The sequence below is a fragment of the Lepisosteus platostomus genome, chromosome 5, assembly GCF_059453375.1.
Source record: "Lepisosteus platostomus isolate fLepPlt1 chromosome 5, fLepPlt1.hap1, whole genome shotgun sequence".
NCBI lineage: Eukaryota > Metazoa > Chordata > Actinopteri > Semionotiformes > Lepisosteidae > Lepisosteus > Lepisosteus platostomus.
In genome coordinates, this window is record NC_142615.1 from 47465978 (window position 1) to 47480977 (window position 15000).

At 52.2% G+C, this 15000-nt stretch overlaps 9 non-coding genes and 14 pseudogenes across 9 annotated transcripts; all 23 read left to right on the forward strand.

Annotated features, from left to right (window-relative positions):
- Window positions 1-229: 229 nt before the first annotated feature.
- Window positions 230-348, forward strand: LOC148667805 (5S ribosomal RNA; annotated as a pseudogene).
- Window positions 349-885: 537 nt separating this feature from the next.
- Window positions 886-1004, forward strand: LOC148667806 (5S ribosomal RNA). Its single transcript, XR_015939093.1, has one exon. It is a non-coding gene; the product is annotated as a 5S ribosomal RNA (ribosomal RNA).
- Window positions 1005-1541: 537 nt separating this feature from the next.
- On the forward strand, window positions 1542-1660 carry LOC148667807 (5S ribosomal RNA; annotated as a pseudogene).
- Window positions 1661-2197: 537 nt separating this feature from the next.
- On the forward strand, window positions 2198-2316 carry LOC148667808 (5S ribosomal RNA). Its single transcript, XR_015937457.1, has one exon. It is a non-coding gene; the product is annotated as a 5S ribosomal RNA (ribosomal RNA).
- Window positions 2317-2853: 537 nt separating this feature from the next.
- LOC148667809 (5S ribosomal RNA) lies at window positions 2854-2972 on the forward strand (annotated as a pseudogene).
- Window positions 2973-3509: 537 nt separating this feature from the next.
- LOC148667810 (5S ribosomal RNA) lies at window positions 3510-3628 on the forward strand. The gene has a single exon (XR_015938432.1). It is a non-coding gene; the product is annotated as a 5S ribosomal RNA (ribosomal RNA).
- Window positions 3629-4165: 537 nt separating this feature from the next.
- On the forward strand, window positions 4166-4284 carry LOC148667811 (5S ribosomal RNA; annotated as a pseudogene).
- Window positions 4285-4821: 537 nt separating this feature from the next.
- LOC148667812 (5S ribosomal RNA) lies at window positions 4822-4940 on the forward strand (annotated as a pseudogene).
- A 533-nt stretch (window positions 4941-5473) lies between these two features.
- LOC148667813 (5S ribosomal RNA) lies at window positions 5474-5592 on the forward strand (annotated as a pseudogene).
- Window positions 5593-6129: 537 nt separating this feature from the next.
- On the forward strand, window positions 6130-6248 carry LOC148667814 (5S ribosomal RNA). Its single transcript, XR_015938366.1, has one exon. It is a non-coding gene; the product is annotated as a 5S ribosomal RNA (ribosomal RNA).
- Window positions 6249-6785: 537 nt separating this feature from the next.
- Window positions 6786-6904, forward strand: LOC148667815 (5S ribosomal RNA; annotated as a pseudogene).
- Window positions 6905-7441: 537 nt separating this feature from the next.
- On the forward strand, window positions 7442-7550 carry LOC148667816 (5S ribosomal RNA; annotated as a pseudogene).
- A 537-nt stretch (window positions 7551-8087) lies between these two features.
- Window positions 8088-8206, forward strand: LOC148667817 (5S ribosomal RNA). Its single transcript, XR_015938135.1, has one exon. It is a non-coding gene; the product is annotated as a 5S ribosomal RNA (ribosomal RNA).
- A 537-nt stretch (window positions 8207-8743) lies between these two features.
- LOC148667818 (5S ribosomal RNA) lies at window positions 8744-8862 on the forward strand. Its single transcript, XR_015937458.1, has one exon. It is a non-coding gene; the product is annotated as a 5S ribosomal RNA (ribosomal RNA).
- A 536-nt stretch (window positions 8863-9398) lies between these two features.
- LOC148667819 (5S ribosomal RNA) lies at window positions 9399-9517 on the forward strand. Its single transcript, XR_015938166.1, has one exon. It is a non-coding gene; the product is annotated as a 5S ribosomal RNA (ribosomal RNA).
- Window positions 9518-10054: 537 nt separating this feature from the next.
- LOC148667820 (5S ribosomal RNA) lies at window positions 10055-10173 on the forward strand (annotated as a pseudogene).
- A 537-nt stretch (window positions 10174-10710) lies between these two features.
- LOC148667821 (5S ribosomal RNA) lies at window positions 10711-10829 on the forward strand. The gene has a single exon (XR_015938064.1). It is a non-coding gene; the product is annotated as a 5S ribosomal RNA (ribosomal RNA).
- Window positions 10830-11366: 537 nt separating this feature from the next.
- LOC148667822 (5S ribosomal RNA) lies at window positions 11367-11485 on the forward strand. Its single transcript, XR_015938065.1, has one exon. It is a non-coding gene; the product is annotated as a 5S ribosomal RNA (ribosomal RNA).
- A 537-nt stretch (window positions 11486-12022) lies between these two features.
- LOC148667823 (5S ribosomal RNA) lies at window positions 12023-12141 on the forward strand (annotated as a pseudogene).
- Window positions 12142-12678: 537 nt separating this feature from the next.
- Window positions 12679-12797, forward strand: LOC148667824 (5S ribosomal RNA; annotated as a pseudogene).
- A 537-nt stretch (window positions 12798-13334) lies between these two features.
- Window positions 13335-13453, forward strand: LOC148667825 (5S ribosomal RNA; annotated as a pseudogene).
- Window positions 13454-13989: 536 nt separating this feature from the next.
- On the forward strand, window positions 13990-14108 carry LOC148667826 (5S ribosomal RNA; annotated as a pseudogene).
- A 537-nt stretch (window positions 14109-14645) lies between these two features.
- On the forward strand, window positions 14646-14764 carry LOC148667827 (5S ribosomal RNA; annotated as a pseudogene).
- Window positions 14765-15000: the final 236 nt, after the last annotated feature.

The following is a 15000-nucleotide window of genomic DNA, read 5'->3' on the forward strand; positions in this document are numbered from 1 at the left end:
CAGCAGCAGCTCTCCACAGCGATCCTCTATAGCGCCCTTTCTCCCGCAGCTCCGTCCTCATTGGAAGGAAGCAAGAGTGAAAGGCTGAAGTGAAATAGAGCGGGGACGAAGGCAGTGAAGAGAGAGAACGTGGGAAGAAGAGAAAAACGCAAGGGAAAAAAAGCAGCGTCGTAAAAGAGGTGACGGAGCTGTCCTCTCAATAAGAAGGGTGCCAGCGAGCCTTGCTCTCGCTTACGGCCACACCCCCTTGAGCACGCCTGATCTCGTCTGATCTTGGAAGCTAAACAGGGATGGGCCTGGTTAGTACTTGGATGGGAGACCGCCTGGGAATACCAGGTGCTGTAAGCTTTTATGCGCAGGAGGCGCCCTATCCCCGCTCGCTCGCTCATTCCCCTGTTCACACGTGCAGTGCGGCTTGTCCGTCTGTTTATTTCTCAGCTTTGGCGAGACACGGGTGCTTGTGTATTAGCGTGAGCGTTTTTTATTCTGATCAGGAACAGTTTTACAAGTCCGCAAAGGATCGAGGAAAGGTTTATCGCCAACTGAAAAGAGACACAGCGCTTCGGCTGTGGAGACTTGTTCGGCTGGCGTTCGGAGAGTCGCGTTTTTCAGAATTGTATTGAGATCGTTTTCCACAGAGCTCAGATGTCAAAGCACAGCAGCAGCTCTCCACAGCGATCCTCTATAGCGCCCTTTCTCCCGCAGCTCCGTCCTCATTGGAAGGAAGCAAGAGTGAAAGGCTGAAGTGAAATAGAGCGGGGACGAAGGCAGTGAAGAGAGAGAACGTGGGAAGAAGAGAAAAACGCAAGAGAAAAAAAGCAGCGTCGTAAAAGAGGTGACGGAGCTGTCCTCTCAATAAGAAGGGTGCCAGCGAGCCTTGCTCTTGCTTACGGCCACACCCCCTTGAGCACGCCTGATCTCATCTGATCTCGGAAGCTAAACAGGGATGGGCCTGGTTAGTACTTGGATGGGAGACCGCCTGGGAATACCAGGTGCTGTAAGCTTTTAAGCGCAGGAGGCGCCCTATCCCCGCTCGCTCGCTCATTCCCCTGTTCACACGTGCAGTGCGGCTTGTCCGTCTGTTTATTTGTCAGCTTTGGCGAGACACGGGTGCTTGTGTATTAGCGTGAGCGTTTTTTATTCTGATCATGAACAGTTTAACAAGTCCGCAAAGGATCGAGGAAAGGTTTATCGCCAGCTGAAAAGAGACACAGCGCTTCGGCTGTGGAGACTTGTTCGGCTGGCGTTCGGAGAGTCGCGTTTTTCAGAATTGTATTGAGATCGTTTTCCACAGAGCTCAGATGTCAAAGCACAGCAGCAGCTCTCCACAGCGATCCTCTATAACGCCCTTTCTCCCGCAGCTCCGTCCTCATTGGAAGGAAGCAAGAGTGAAAGGCTGAAGTGAAATAGAGCAGGGACGAAGGCAGTGAAGAGAGAGAACGTGGGAAGAAGAGAAAAACGCAAGGGAAAAAAAGCAGCGTCGAAAAAGAGGTGACGGAGCTGTCCTCTCAATAAGAAGGGTGCCAGCGAACCTTGCTCTCGCTTACGGCCACACCCCCTTGAGCACGCCTGATCTTGTCTGATCTCGGAAGCTAAACAGGGATGGGCCTGGTTAGTACTTGGATGGGAGACCGCCTGGGAATCCCAGGTGCTGTAAGCTTTTAAGCGCAGGAGGCGCCCTATCCCCGCTCGCTCGCTCATTCCCCTGTTCACACGTGCAGTGCGGCTTGTCCGTCTCTTTATTTGTCAGCTTTGGCGAGACACGGGTGCTTGTGTATTAGCGTGAGCGTTTTTTATTCTGATCAGGAACAGTTTTACAAGTCCGCAAAGGATCGAGGAAAGGTTTATCGCCAGCTGAAAAGAGACACAGCGCTTCGGCTGTGGAGACTTGTTCGGCTGGCGTTCGGAGAGTCGCGTTTCTCAGAATTGTATTGAGATCGTTTTCCTCAGAGCTCAGATGTCAAAGCACAGCAGCAGCTCTCCACAGCGATCCTCTATAGCGCCCTTTCTCCCGCAGCTCCGTCCTCATTGGAAGGAAGCAAGAGTGAAAGGCTGAAGTGAAATAGAGCGGGGATGAAGGCAGTGAAGAGAGAGAACGTGGGAAGAAGAGAAAAACGCAAGGGAAAAAAAGCAGCGTCGTAAAAGAGGTGACGGAGCTGTCCTCTCAATAAGAAGGGTGCCAGCGAGCCTTGCTCTCGCTTACGGCCACACCCCCTTGAGCACGCCTGATCTCGTCTGATCTCGGAAGCTAAACAGGGATGGGCCTGGTTAGTACTTGGATGGGAGACCGCCTGGGAATACCAGGTGCTGTAAGCTTTTAAGCGCAGGAGGCGCCCTATCCCCGCTCGCTCGCTCATTCCCCTGTTCACACGTGCAGTGCGGCTTGTCCGTCTGTTTATTTGTCAGCTTTGGCGAGACACGGGTGCTTGTGTATTAGCGTGAGCGTTTTTTATTCTGATCAGGAACAGTTTTACAAGTCCGCAAAGGATCGAGGAAAGGTTTATCGCCAGCTGAAAAGAGACACAGCGCTTCGGCTGTGGAGACTTGTTCGGCTGGCGTTCGGAGAGTCGCGTTTTTCAGAATTGTATTGAGATCGTTTTCAACAGAGCTCAGATGTCAAAGCACAGCAGCAGCTCTCCACAGCGATCCTCTATAGCGCCCTTTCTCCCGCAGCTCCGTCCTCATTGGAAGGAAGCAAGAGTGAAAGGCTGAAGTGAAATAGAGCGGGGATGAAGGCAGTGAAGAGAGAGAACGTGGGAAGAAGAGAAAAACGCAAGGGAAAAAAAGCAGCGTCGTAAAAGAGGTGACGGAGCTGTCCTCTCAATAAGAAGGGTGCCAGCGAGCCTTGCTCTCGCTTACGGCCACACCCCCTTGAGCACGCCTGATTTCGTCTGATCTCGGAAGCTAAACAGGGATGGGCCTGGTTAGTACTTGGATGGGAGACCGCCTGGGAATACCAGGTGCTGTAAACTTTTAAGCGCAGGAGGCGCCCTATCCCCGCTCGCTCGCTCATTCCCCTGTTCACACGTGCAGTGCGGCTTGTCCGTCTGTTTATTTGTCAGCTTTGGCGAGACACGGGTGCTTGTGTTTTAGCGTGAGCGTTTTTTATTCTGATCAGGAACAGTTTTACAAGTCCGCAAAGGATCGAGGAAAGGTTTATCGCCAGCTGAAAAGAGACACAGCGCTTCGGCTGTGGAGACTTGTTCGGCTGGCGTTCGGAGAGTCGCGTTTTTCAGAATTGTATTGAGATCGTTTTCCACAGAGCTCAGATGTCAAAGCACAGCAGCAGCTCTCCACAGCGATCCTCTATAGCGCCCTTTCTCCCGCAGCTCCGTCCTCATTGGAAGGAAGCAAGAGTGAAAGGCTGAAGTGAAATAGAGCGGGGACGAAGGCAGTGAAGAGAGAGAACGTGGGAAGAAGAGAAAAACGCAAGGGAAAAAAAGCAGCGTCGTAAAAGAGGTGACGGAGCTGTCCTCTCAATAAGAAGGGTGCCAGCGAGCCTTGCTCTCGCTTACGGTCACACCACCTTGAGCATGCCTGATCTCGTCTGATCTCGGAAGCTAAACAGGGATGGGCCTGGTTAGTACTTGGATGGGAGACCGCCTGGGAATACCAGGTGCTGTAAGCTTTTAAGCGCAGGAGGCGCCCTATCCCCGCTCGCTCGCTCATTCCCCTGTTCACACGTGCAGTGCGGCTTGTCCGTCTGTTTATTTGTCAGCTTTGGCGAGACACGGGTGCTTGTGTATTAGCGTGAGCGTTTTTTATTCTGATCAGGAACAGTTTTACAAGTCCGCAAAGGATCGAGGAAAGGTTTATCGCCAGCTGAAAAGAGACACAGCGCTTCGGCTGTGGAGACTTGTTCGGCTGGCGTTCGGAGAGTCGCGTTTTTCAGAATTGTATTGAGATCGTTTTCAACAGAGCTCAGATGTCAAAGCACAGCAGCAGCTCTCCACAGCGATCCTCTATAGCGCCCTTTCTCCCGCAGCTCCGTCCTCATTGGAAGGAAGCAAGAGTGAAAGGCTGAAGTGAAATAGAGCGGGGATGAAGGCAGTGAAGAGAGAGAACGTGGGAAGAAGAGAAAAACGCAAGGGAAAAAAAGCAGCGTCGTAAAAGAGGTGACGGAGCTGTCCTCTCAATAAGAAGGGTGCCAGCGAGCCTTGCTCTCGCTTACGGCCACAACCCCTTGAGCACGCCTGATCTCGTCTGATCTCGGAAGCTAAACAGGGATGGGCCTGGTTAGTACTTGGATGGGAGACCGCCTGGGAATACCAGGTGCTGTAAGCTTTTAAGCGCAGGAGGCGCCCTATCCCCGCTCGCTCGCTCATTCCCCTGTTCACACGTGCAGTGCGGCTTGTCCGTCTGTTTATTTGTCAGCTTTGGCGAGACGCGGGTGCTTGTGTATTAGCGTGAGCGTTTTTTATTCTGATCATGAACAGTTTTACAAGTCCGCAAAGGATCGAAGAAAGGTTTATCGCCAGCTGAAAAGAGACACAGCGCTTCGGCTGTGGAGACTTGTTCGGATGGCGTTCGGAGAGTCGCGTTTTTCAGAATTGTATTGAGATCGTTTTCCACAGAGCTCAGATGTCAAAGCACAGCAGCAGCTCTCCACAGCGATCCTCTATAGCGCCCTTTCTCCCGCAGCTCCGTCCTCATTGGAAGGAAGCAAGAGTGAAAGGCTGAAGTGAAATAGAGCGTGGATGAAGGCAGTGAAGAGAGAGAACGTGGGAAGAAGAGAAAAACGCAAGGGAAAAAAAGCAGCGTCGTAAAAGAGGTGACGGAGCTGTCCTCTCAATAAGAAGGGTGCCAGCGAGCCTTGCTCTCGCTTACGGCCACACCCCCTTGAGCACGCCTGATCTCGTCTGATCTTGGAAGCTAAACAGGGATGGGCCTGGTTAGTACTTGGATGGGAGACCGCCTGGGAATACCAGGTGCTGTAAGCTTTTAAGCGCAGGAGGCGCCCTATCCCCGCTCGCTCATTCCCCTGTTCACACGTGCAGTGCGGCTTGTCCGTCTGTTTATTTGTCAGCTTTAGCGAGACACGGGTGCTTGTGTATTAGCGTGAGCGTTTTTTATTCTGATCAGGAACAGTTTAACAAGTCCGCAAAGGATCGAGGAAAGGTTTATCGTCAGCTGAAAAGAGACACAGCGCTTCGGCTGTGGAGACTTGTTCGGCTGGCGTTCGGAGAGTCGCGTTTTTCAGAATTGTATTGAGATAGTTTTCATCAGAGCTCAGATGTCAAAGCACAGCAGCAGCTCTCCACAGCGATCCTCTATAGCGCCCTTTCTCCCGCAGCTCCGTCCTCATTGGAAGGAAGCAAGAGTGAAAGGCTGAAGTGAAATAGAGCGGGGATGAAGGCAGTGAAGAGAGAGAACGTGGGAAGAAGAGAAAAACGCAAGTGAAAAAAAGCAGCGTCGTAAAAGAGGTGACGGAGCTGTCCTCTCAATAAGAAGGGTGCAAGCGAGCCTTGCTCTCGCTTACGGCCACAACCCCTTGAGCACGCCTGATCTCGTCTGATCTCGGAAGCTAAAAAGGGATGGGCCTGGTTAGTACTTGGATGGGAGACCGCCTGGGAATACCAGGTGCTGTAAGCTTTTAAGCGCAGGAGGCGCCCTATCCCTGCTCGCTCGCTCATTCCCCTGTTCACACGTGCAGTGCAGCTTGTCCGTCTGTTTATTTGTCAGCTTTGGCGAGACACGGGTGCTTGTGTATTAGCGTGAGCGTTTTTTATTCTGATCAGGAACAGTTTTACAAGTCCGCAAAGGATCGAGGAAAGGTTTATCGCCAGCTGAAAAGAGACACAGCGCTTCGGCTGTGGAGACTTGTTCGGCTGGCGTTCGGAGAGTCGCGTTTTTCAGAATTGTATTGAGATCGTTTTCCACAGAGCTCAGATGTCAAAGCACAGCAGCAGCTCTCCACAGCGATCCTCTATAGCGCCCTTTCTCCCGCAGCTCCGTCCTCATTGGAAGGAAGCAAGAGTGAAAGGCTGAAGTGAAATAGAGCGGGGACGAAGGCAGTGAAGAGAGAGAACGTGGGAAGAAGAGAAAAACGCAAGGGAAAAAAAGCAGCGTCGTAAAAGAGGTGACGGAGCTGTCCTCTCAATAAGAAGGGTGCCAGCGAGCCTTGCTCTCGCTTACGGCCACACCACCTTGAGCACGCCTGATCTCATCTGATCTCGGAAGCTAAACAGGTATGGGCCTGGTTAGTACTTGGATGGGAGACCGCCTGGGAATACCAGGTGCTGTAAGCTTTTAAGCGCAGGAGGCGCCCTATCCCCGCTCGCTCGCTCATTCCCCTGTTCACACGTGCAGTGCGGCTTGTCCGTCTGTTTATTTGTCAGCTTTGGCGAGACACGGGTGCTTGTGTATTAGCGTGAGCGTTTTTTATTCTGATCAGGAACAGTTTTACAAGTCCGCAAAGGATCGAGGAAAGGTTTATCGCCAGCTGAAAAGAGACACAGCGCTTCGGCTGTGGAGACTTGTTCGGCTGGCGTTCGGAGAGTCGCGTTTTTCAGAATTGTATTGAGATCGTTTTCCACAGAGCTCAGATGTCAAAGCACAGCAGCAGCTCTCCACAGCGATCCTCTATAGCGCCCTTTCTCCCGCAGCTCCGTCCTCATTGGAAGGAAGCAAGAGTGAAAGGCTGAAGTGAAATAGAGCGGGGACGAAGGCAGTGAAGAGAGAGAACGTGGGAAGAAGAGAAAAACGCAAGGGAAAAAAAGCAGCGTCGTAAAAGAGGTGACGGAGCTGTCCTCTCAATAAGAAGGGTGCCAGCGAGCCTTGCTCTCACTTACGGCCACATCCCCTTGAGCACGCCTGATCTCATCTGATCTCGGAAGCTAAACAGGGATGGGCCTGGTTAGTACTTGGATGGGAGACCGCCTGGGAATACCAGGTGCTGTAAGCTTTTAAGCGCAGGAGGCGCCCTATCCCCGCTCGCTCGCTCATTCCCCTGTTCACACGTGCAGTGCGGCTTGTCCGTCTGTTTGTTTGTCAGCTTTGGCGAGACACGGGTGCTTGTGTATTAGCGTGAGCGTTTTTTATTCTGATCAGGAACAGTTTTACAAGTCCGCAAAGGATCGAGGAAAGGTTTATCGCCAGCTGAAAAGAGACACAGCGCTTCGGCTGTGGAGACTTGTTCGGCTGGCGTTCGGAGAGTCGCGTTTTTCAGAATTGTTTTGAGATCGTTTTCCACAGAGCTCAGATGTCAAAGCACAGCAGCAGCTCTCCACAGCGATCCTCTATAGCGCCCTTTCTCCCGCAGCTCCGTCCTCATTGGAAGGAAGCAAGAGTGAAAGGCTGAAGTGAAATAGAGCGGGGACGAAGGCAGTGAAGAGAGAGAACGTGGGAAGAAGAGAAAAACGCAAGGGAAAAAAAGTAGCGTCGTAAAAGAGGTGACGGAGCTGTCCTCTCAATAAGAAGGGTGCCAGCGAGCCTTGCTCTCGCTTATGGCCACACCCCCTTGAGCACGCCTGATCTCGGAAGCTAAACAGGGATGGGCTTGGTTAGTACTTGGACGGGGGACCGCCTGGGAATACCAGGTGCTGTAAGCTTTTAAGCGCAGGAGGCGCATAATCCCCGCTCGCTCGCTCATTCCCCTGTTCATACGTGCAGTGCGGCTTGTCCGTCTGTTTATTTGTCAGCTTTGGCGAGACACGGGTGCTTGTGTATTAGCGTGAGCGTTTTTTATTCTGATCAGGAACAGTTTAACAAGTCCGCAAAGGATCGAGGAAAGGTTTATCGCCAGCTGAAAAGAGACACAGCGCTTCGGCTGTGGAGACTTGTTCGGCTGGCGTTCGGAGAGTCGCGTTTTTCAGAATTGTATTGAGATCGTTTTCCACAGAGCTCAGATGTCAAAGCACAGCAGCAGCTCTCCACAGCGATCCTCTATAGCGCCCTTTCTCCCGCAGCTCCGTCCTCATTGGAAGGAAGCAAGAGTGAAAGGCTGAAGTGAAATAGAGCGGGGACGAAGGCAGTGAAGAGAGAGAACGTGGGAAGAAGAGAAAAACGCAAGGGAAATAGAGCAGTGACGTAAAAGAGGTGACGGAGCTGTCCTCTCAATAAGAAGGGTGCCAGCGAGCCTTGCTCTCGCTTACGGCCACACCCCCTTGAGCACGCCTGATCTCGTCTGATCTCGGAAGCTAAACAGGGATGGGCCTGGTTAGTACTTGGATGGGAGACCGCCTGGGAGTACCAGGTGCTGTAAGCTTTTAAGCGCAGGAGGCGCCCTATCCCCGCTCGCTCGCTCATTCCCCTGTTCACACGTGCAGTGCGGCTTGTCCGTCTGTTTATTTGTCAGCTTTGGCGAGACACGGGTGCTTGTGTATTAGCGTGAGCGTTTTTTATTCTGATCAGGAACAGTTTTACAAGTCCGCAAAGGATCGAGGAAAGGTTTATCGCCAGCTGAAAAGAGACACAGCGCTTCGGCTGTGGAGACTTGTTCGGCTGGCGTTCGGAGAGTCGCGTTTTTCAGAATTGTATTGAGATCGTTTTCCACAGAGCTCAGATGTCAAAGCACAGCAGCAGCTCTCCACAGCGATCCTCTATAGCGCCCTTTCTCCCGCAGCTCCGTCCTCATTGGAAGGAAGCAAGAGTGAAAGGCTGAAGTGAAATAGAGCGGGGACGAAGGCAGTGAAGAGAGAGAACGTGGGAAGAAGAGAAAAACGCAAGGGAAAAAAAGCAGCGTCGTAAAAGAGGTGACGGAGCTGTCCTCTCAATAAGAAGGGTGCCAGTGAGCCTTGCTCTCGCTTACGGCCACACCCCCTTGAGCACGCCTGATCTCGTCTGATCTCGGAAGCTAAACAGGGATGGGCCTGGTTAGTACTTGGATGGGAGACCGCCTGGGAATACCAGGTGCTGTAAGCTTTTAAGCACAGGAGGCGTCCTATCCCCGCTCGCTCGCTCATTCCCCTGTTCACACGTGCAGTGCGGCTTGTCCGTCTGTTTATTTGTCAGCTTTGGCGAGACACGGGTGCTTGTGTATTAGCGTGAGCGTTTTTTATTCTGATCAGGAACAGTTTTACAAGTCCGCAAAGGATCGAGGAAAGGTTTATCGCCAGCTGAAAAGAGACACAGCGCTTCGGCTGTGGAGACTTGTTCGGCTGGCGTTCGGAGAGTCGCGTTTTTCAGAATTGTATTGAGATCGTTTTCCACAGAGCTCAGATGTCAAAGCACAGCAGCAGCTCTCCACAGCGATCCTCTATAGCGCCCTTTCTCCCGCAGCTCCGTCCTCATTGGAAGGAAGCAAGAGTGAAAGGCTGAAGTGAAATAGAGCGGGGACGAAGGCAGTGAAGAGAGAGAACGTGGAAAGAAGAGAAAAACGCAAGGGAAAAAAGCAGCGTCGTAAAAGAGGTGACAGAGCTGTCCTCTCAATAAGAAGGGTGCCAGCGAGCCTTGCTCTTGCTTACGGCCACACCACCTTGAGCATGCCTGATCTCGTCTGATCTCGGAAGCTAAACAGGGATGGGCCTGGTTAGTACCTGGATGGGAGACCGCCTGGGAATACCAGGTGCTGTAAGCTTTTAAGCGCAGGAGGCGCCCTATCCCCGCTCGCTCGCTCATTCCCCTGTTCACACGTGCAGTGCGGCTTGTCCGTCTGTTTATTTGTCAGCTTTGGCGGGACACGGGTGCTTGTGTATTAGCGTGAGCGTTTTTTATTCTGATCAGGAACAGTTTAACAAGTCCGCAAAGGATCGAGGAAAGGTTTATCGCCAGCTGAAAAGAGACACAGCGCTTCGGCTGTGGAGACTTGTTCGGCTGGCGTTCGGAGAGTCAAGTTTTTCAGAATTGTATTGAGATCGTTTTCAACAGAGCTCAGATGTCAAAGCACAGCAGCAGCTCTCCACAGCGATCCTCTATAGCGCCCTTTCTCCCGCAGCTCCGTCCTCATTGGAAGGAAGCAAGAGTGAAAGGCTGAAGTGAAATAGAGCGGGGATGAAGGCAGTGAAGAGAGAGAACGTGGGAAGAAGAGAAAAACGCAAGGGAAAAAAAGCAGCGTCGTAAAAGAGGTGACGGAGCTGTCCTCTCAATAAGAAGGGTGCCAGCGAGCCTTGCTCTCGCTTACGGCCACACCCCCTTGAGCACGCCTGATCTCGTCTGATCTCGGAAGCTACACAGGGATGGGCCTGGTTAGTACTTGGATGGGAGACCGCCTGGGAATACCAGGTGCTGTAAGCTTTTAAGCGCAGGAGGCGCCTTATCCCCGCTCGCTCGCTCATTCCCCTGTTCACACGTGCAGTGCAGCTTGTCCGTCTGTTTATTTGTCAGCTTTGGCGAGACACGGGTGCTTGTGTATTAGCGTGAGCGTTTTTTATTCTGATCAGGAACAGTTTTACAAGTCCGCAAAGGATCGAGGAAAGGTTTATCGCCAGCTGAAAAGAGACACAGCGCTTCGGCTGTGGAGACTTGTTCGGCTGGCGTTCGGAGAGTCGCGTTTTTCAGAATTGTATTGAGATCGTTTTCCACAGAGCTCAGATGTCAAAGCACAGCAGCAGCTCTCCACAGCGATCCTCTATAGTGCCCTTTCTCCCGCAGCTCCGTCCTCATTGGAAGGAAGCAAGAGTGAAAGGCTGAAGTGAAATAGAGCGGGGACGAAGGCAGTGAAGAGAGAGAACGTGGGAAGAAGAGAAAAACGCAAGGGAAAAAAAGCAGCGTCGTAAAAGAGGTGACGGAGCTGTCCTCTCAATAAGAAGGGTGCCAGCGAGCCTTGCTCTTGCTTACGGCCACACCACCTTGAGCATGCCTGATCTCGTCTGATCTCGGAAGCTAAACAGGGATGGGCCTGGTTAGTACTTGGATGGGAGACCGCCTGGGAATACCAGGTGCTGTAAGCTTTTAAGCGCAGGAGGCGCCTTATCCCCGCTCGCTCGCTCATTCATCTGTTCACACGTGCAGTGCAGCTTGTCCGTCTGTTTATTTGTCAGCTTTGGCGAGACACGGGTGCTTGTGTATTAGCGTGAGCGTTTTTTATTCTGATCAGGAACAGTTTTACAAGTCCGCAAAGGATCGAGGAAAGGTTTATCGCCAGCTGAAAAGAGACACAGCGCTTCGGCTGTGGAGACTTGTTCGGCTGGCGTTCGGAGAGTCGCGTTTTTCAGAATTGTATTGAGATCGTTTTCCACAGAGCTCAGATGTCAAAGCACAGCAGCAGCTCTCCACAGCGATCCTCTATAGTGCCCTTTCTCCCGCAGCTCCGTCCTCATTGGAAGGAAGCAAGAGTGAAAGGCTGAAGTGAAATAGAGCGGGGACGAAGGCAGTGAAGAGAGAGAACGTGGGAAGAAGAGAAAAACGCAAGGGAAAAAAAGCAGCGTCGTAAAAGAGGTGACGGAGCTGTCCTCTCAATAAGAAGGGTGCCAGCGAGCCTTGCTCTTGCTTACGGCCACACCACCTTGAGCATGCCTGATCTCGTCTGATCTCGGAAGCTAAACAGGGATGGGCCTGGTTAGTACTTGGATGGGAGACCGCCTGGGAATACCAGGTGCTGTAAGCTTTTAAGCGCAGGAGGCGCCCTATCCCCGCTCGCTCGCTCATTCCCCTGTTCACACGTGCAGTGCGGCTTGTCCGTCTCTTTATTTGTCAGCTTTGGCGAGACACGGGTGCTTGTGTATTAGCGTGAGCGTTTTTTATTCTGATCAGGAACAGTTTTACAAGTCCGCAAAGGATCGAGGAAAGGTTTATCGCCAGCTGAAAAGAGACACAGCGCTTCGGCTGTGGAGACTTGTTCGGCTGGCGTTCGGAGAGTCGCGTTTTTCAGAATTGTATTGAGATAGTTTTCATCAGAGCTCAGATGTCAAAGCACAGCAGCAGCTCTCCACAGCGATCCTCTATAGCGCCCTTTCTCCCGCAGCTCCGTCCTCATTGGAAGGAAGCAAGAGTGAAAGGCTGAAGTGAAATAGAGCGGGGATGAAGGCAGTGAAGAGAGAGAACGTGGGAAGAAGAGAAAAACGCAAGTGAAAAAAAGCAGCGTCGTAAAAGAGGTGACGGAGCTGTCCTCTCAATAAGAAGGGTGCAAGCGAGCCTTGCTCTCGCTTACGGCCACAACCCCTTGAGCACGCCTGATCTCGTCTGATCTCGGAAGCTAAAAAGGGATGGGCCTGGTTAGTACTTGGATGGGAGACCGCCTGGGAATACCAGGTGCTGTAAGCTTTTAAGCGCAGGAGGCGCCCTATCCCTGCTCGCTCGCTCATTCCCCTGTTCACACGTGCAGTGCAGCTTGTCCGTCTGTTTATTTGTCAGCTTTGGCGAGACACGGGTGCTTGTGTATTAGCGTGAGCGTTTTTTATTCTGATCAGGAACAGTTTTACAAGTCCGCAAAGGATCGAGGAAAGGTTTATCGCCAGCTGAAAAGAGACACAGCGCTTCGGCTGTGGAGACTTGTTCGGCTGGCGTTCGGAGAGTCGCGTTTTTCAGAATTGTATTGAGATCGTTTTCCACAGAGCTCAGATGTCAAAGCACAGCAGCAGCTCTCCACAGCGATCCTCTATAGCGCCCTTTCTCCCGCAGCTCCGTCCTCATTGGAAGGAAGCAAGAGTGAAAGGCTGAAGTGAAATAGAGCGGGGACGAAGGCAGTGAAGAGAGAGAACGTGGGAAGAAGAGAAAAACGCAAGGGAAAAAAAGCAGCGTCGTAAAAGAGGTGACGGAGCTGTCCTCTCAATAAGAAGGGTGCCAGCGAGCCTTGCTCTCGCTTACGGCCACACCACCTTGAGCACGCCTGATCTCGTCTGATCTCGGAAGCTAAACAGGTATGGGCCTGGTTAGTACTTGGATGGGAGACCGCCTGTGAATACCAGGTGCTGTAAGCTTTTAAGCGCAGGAGGCGCCCTATCCCCGCTCGCTCGCTCATTCCCCTGTTCACACGTGCAGTGCGGCTTGTCCGTCTGTTTATTTGTCAGCTTTGGCGAGACACGGGTGCTTGTGTATTAGCGTGAGCGTTTTTTATTCTGATCAGGAACAGTTTTACAAGTCCGCAAAGGATCGAGGAAAGGTTTATCGCCAGCTGAAAAGAGACACAGCGCTTCGGCTGTGGAGACTTGTTCGGCTGGCGTTCGGAGAGTCGCATTTTTCAGAATTGTATTGAGATCGTTTTCCACAGAGCTCAGATGTCAAAGCACAGCAGCAGCTCTCCACAGCGATCCTCTATAGCGCCCTTTCTCCCGCAGCTCCGTCCTCATTGGAAGGAAGCAAGAGTGAAAGGCTGAAGTGAAATAGAGCGGGGACGAAGGCAGTGAAGAGAGAGAACGTGGGAAGAAGAGAAAAACGCAAGGGAAAAAAAGCAGCGTCGTAAAAGAGGTGACGGAGCTGTCCTCTCAATAAGAAGGGTGCCAGCGAGCCTTGCTCTCACTTACGGCCACATCCCCTTGAGCACGCCTGATCTCATCTGATCTCGGAAGCTAAACAGGGATGGGCCTGGTTAGTACTTGGATGGGAGACCGCCTGGGAATACCAGGTGCTGTAAGCTTTTAAGCGCAGGAGGCGCCCTATCCCCGCTCGCTCGCTCATTCCCCTGTTCACACGTGCAGTGCGGCTTGTCCGTCTGTTTGTTTGTCAGCTTTGGCGAGACACGGGTGCTTGTGTATTAGCGTGAGCGTTTTTTATTCTGATCAGGAACAGTTTTACAAGTCCGCAAAGGATCGAGGAAAGGTTTATTGCCAGCTGAAAAGAGACACAGCGCTTCGGCTGTGGAGACTTGTTCGGCTGGCGTTCGGAGAGTCGCGTTTTTCAGAATTGTTTTGAGATCGTTTTCCACAGAGCTCAGATGTCAAAGCACAGCAGCAGCTCTCCACAGCGATCCTCTATAGCGCCCTTTCTCCCGCAGCTCCGTCCTCATTGGAAGGAAGCAAGAGTGAAAGGCTGAAGTGAAATAGAGCGGGGACGAAGGCAGTGAAGAGAGAGAACGTGGAAAGAAGAGAAAAACGCAAGGGAAAAAAGCAGCGTCGTAAAAGAGGTGACGGAGCTGTCCTCTCAATAAGAAGGGTGCCAGCGAGCCTTGCTTTCGCTTACGGCCAAACCCCCTTGAGCACGCCTGATTTCGTCTGATTTCGGAAGCTAAACAGGGATGGGCCTGGTTAGTACTTGGATGGGAGACCGCCTGGGAATACCAGGTGCTGTAAGCTTTTAAGCGCAGGAGGCGCCCTATCCCCGCTCGCTGGCTCATTCCCCTGTTCACACGTGCAGTGCGGCTTGTCCGTCTGTTTATTTTTCAGCTTTGGCGAGACACGGGTGCTTGTGTATTAGCGTGAGCGTTTTTTATTCTGATCAGGAACAGTTTAACAAGTCCGCAAAGGATCAAGGAAAGGTTTATCGCCAGCTGAAAAGAGACACAGCGCTTCGGCTGTGGAGACTTGTTCGGCTGGCGTTCGGAGAGTCGCGTTTTTCAGAATTGTATTGAGATCGTTTTCCACAGAGCTCAGATGTCAAAGCACAGCAGCAGCTCTCCACAGCGGTCCTCTATAGCGCCCTTTCTCCCGCAGCTCCGTCCTCATTGGAAGGAAGCAAGAGTGAAAGGCTGAAGTGAAATAGAGCGGGGACGAAGGCAGTGAAGAGAGAGAACGTGGGAAGAAGAGAAAAACGCAAGGGAAAAAAAGCAGCGTCGTAAAAGAGGTGACGGAGCTGTCCTCTCAATAAGAAGGGTGCCAGCGAGCCTTGCTCTCGCTTACGGCCACACCCCCTTGAGCACGCCTGATCTCGTCTGATCTCGGAAACTAAACAGGGATGGGCCTGGTTAGTACTTGGATGGGAGACCGCCTGGGAATACCAGGTGCTGTAAGCTTTTAAGCGCAGGAGGCGCCCTATCCCCGCTCGCTCGCTCATTCCCCTGTTCACACGTGCAGTGCGGCTTGTCCGTCTGTTTATTTGTCAGCTTTGGCGAGACACGGGTGCTTGTGTATTAGCGTGAGCGTTTTTTATTCTGATCAGGAACAGTTTTACAAGTCCGCAAAGGATCGAGGAAAGGTTTATCGCCAGCTGAAAAGAGACACAGCGCTTCGGCTGTGGAGACTTGTTCGG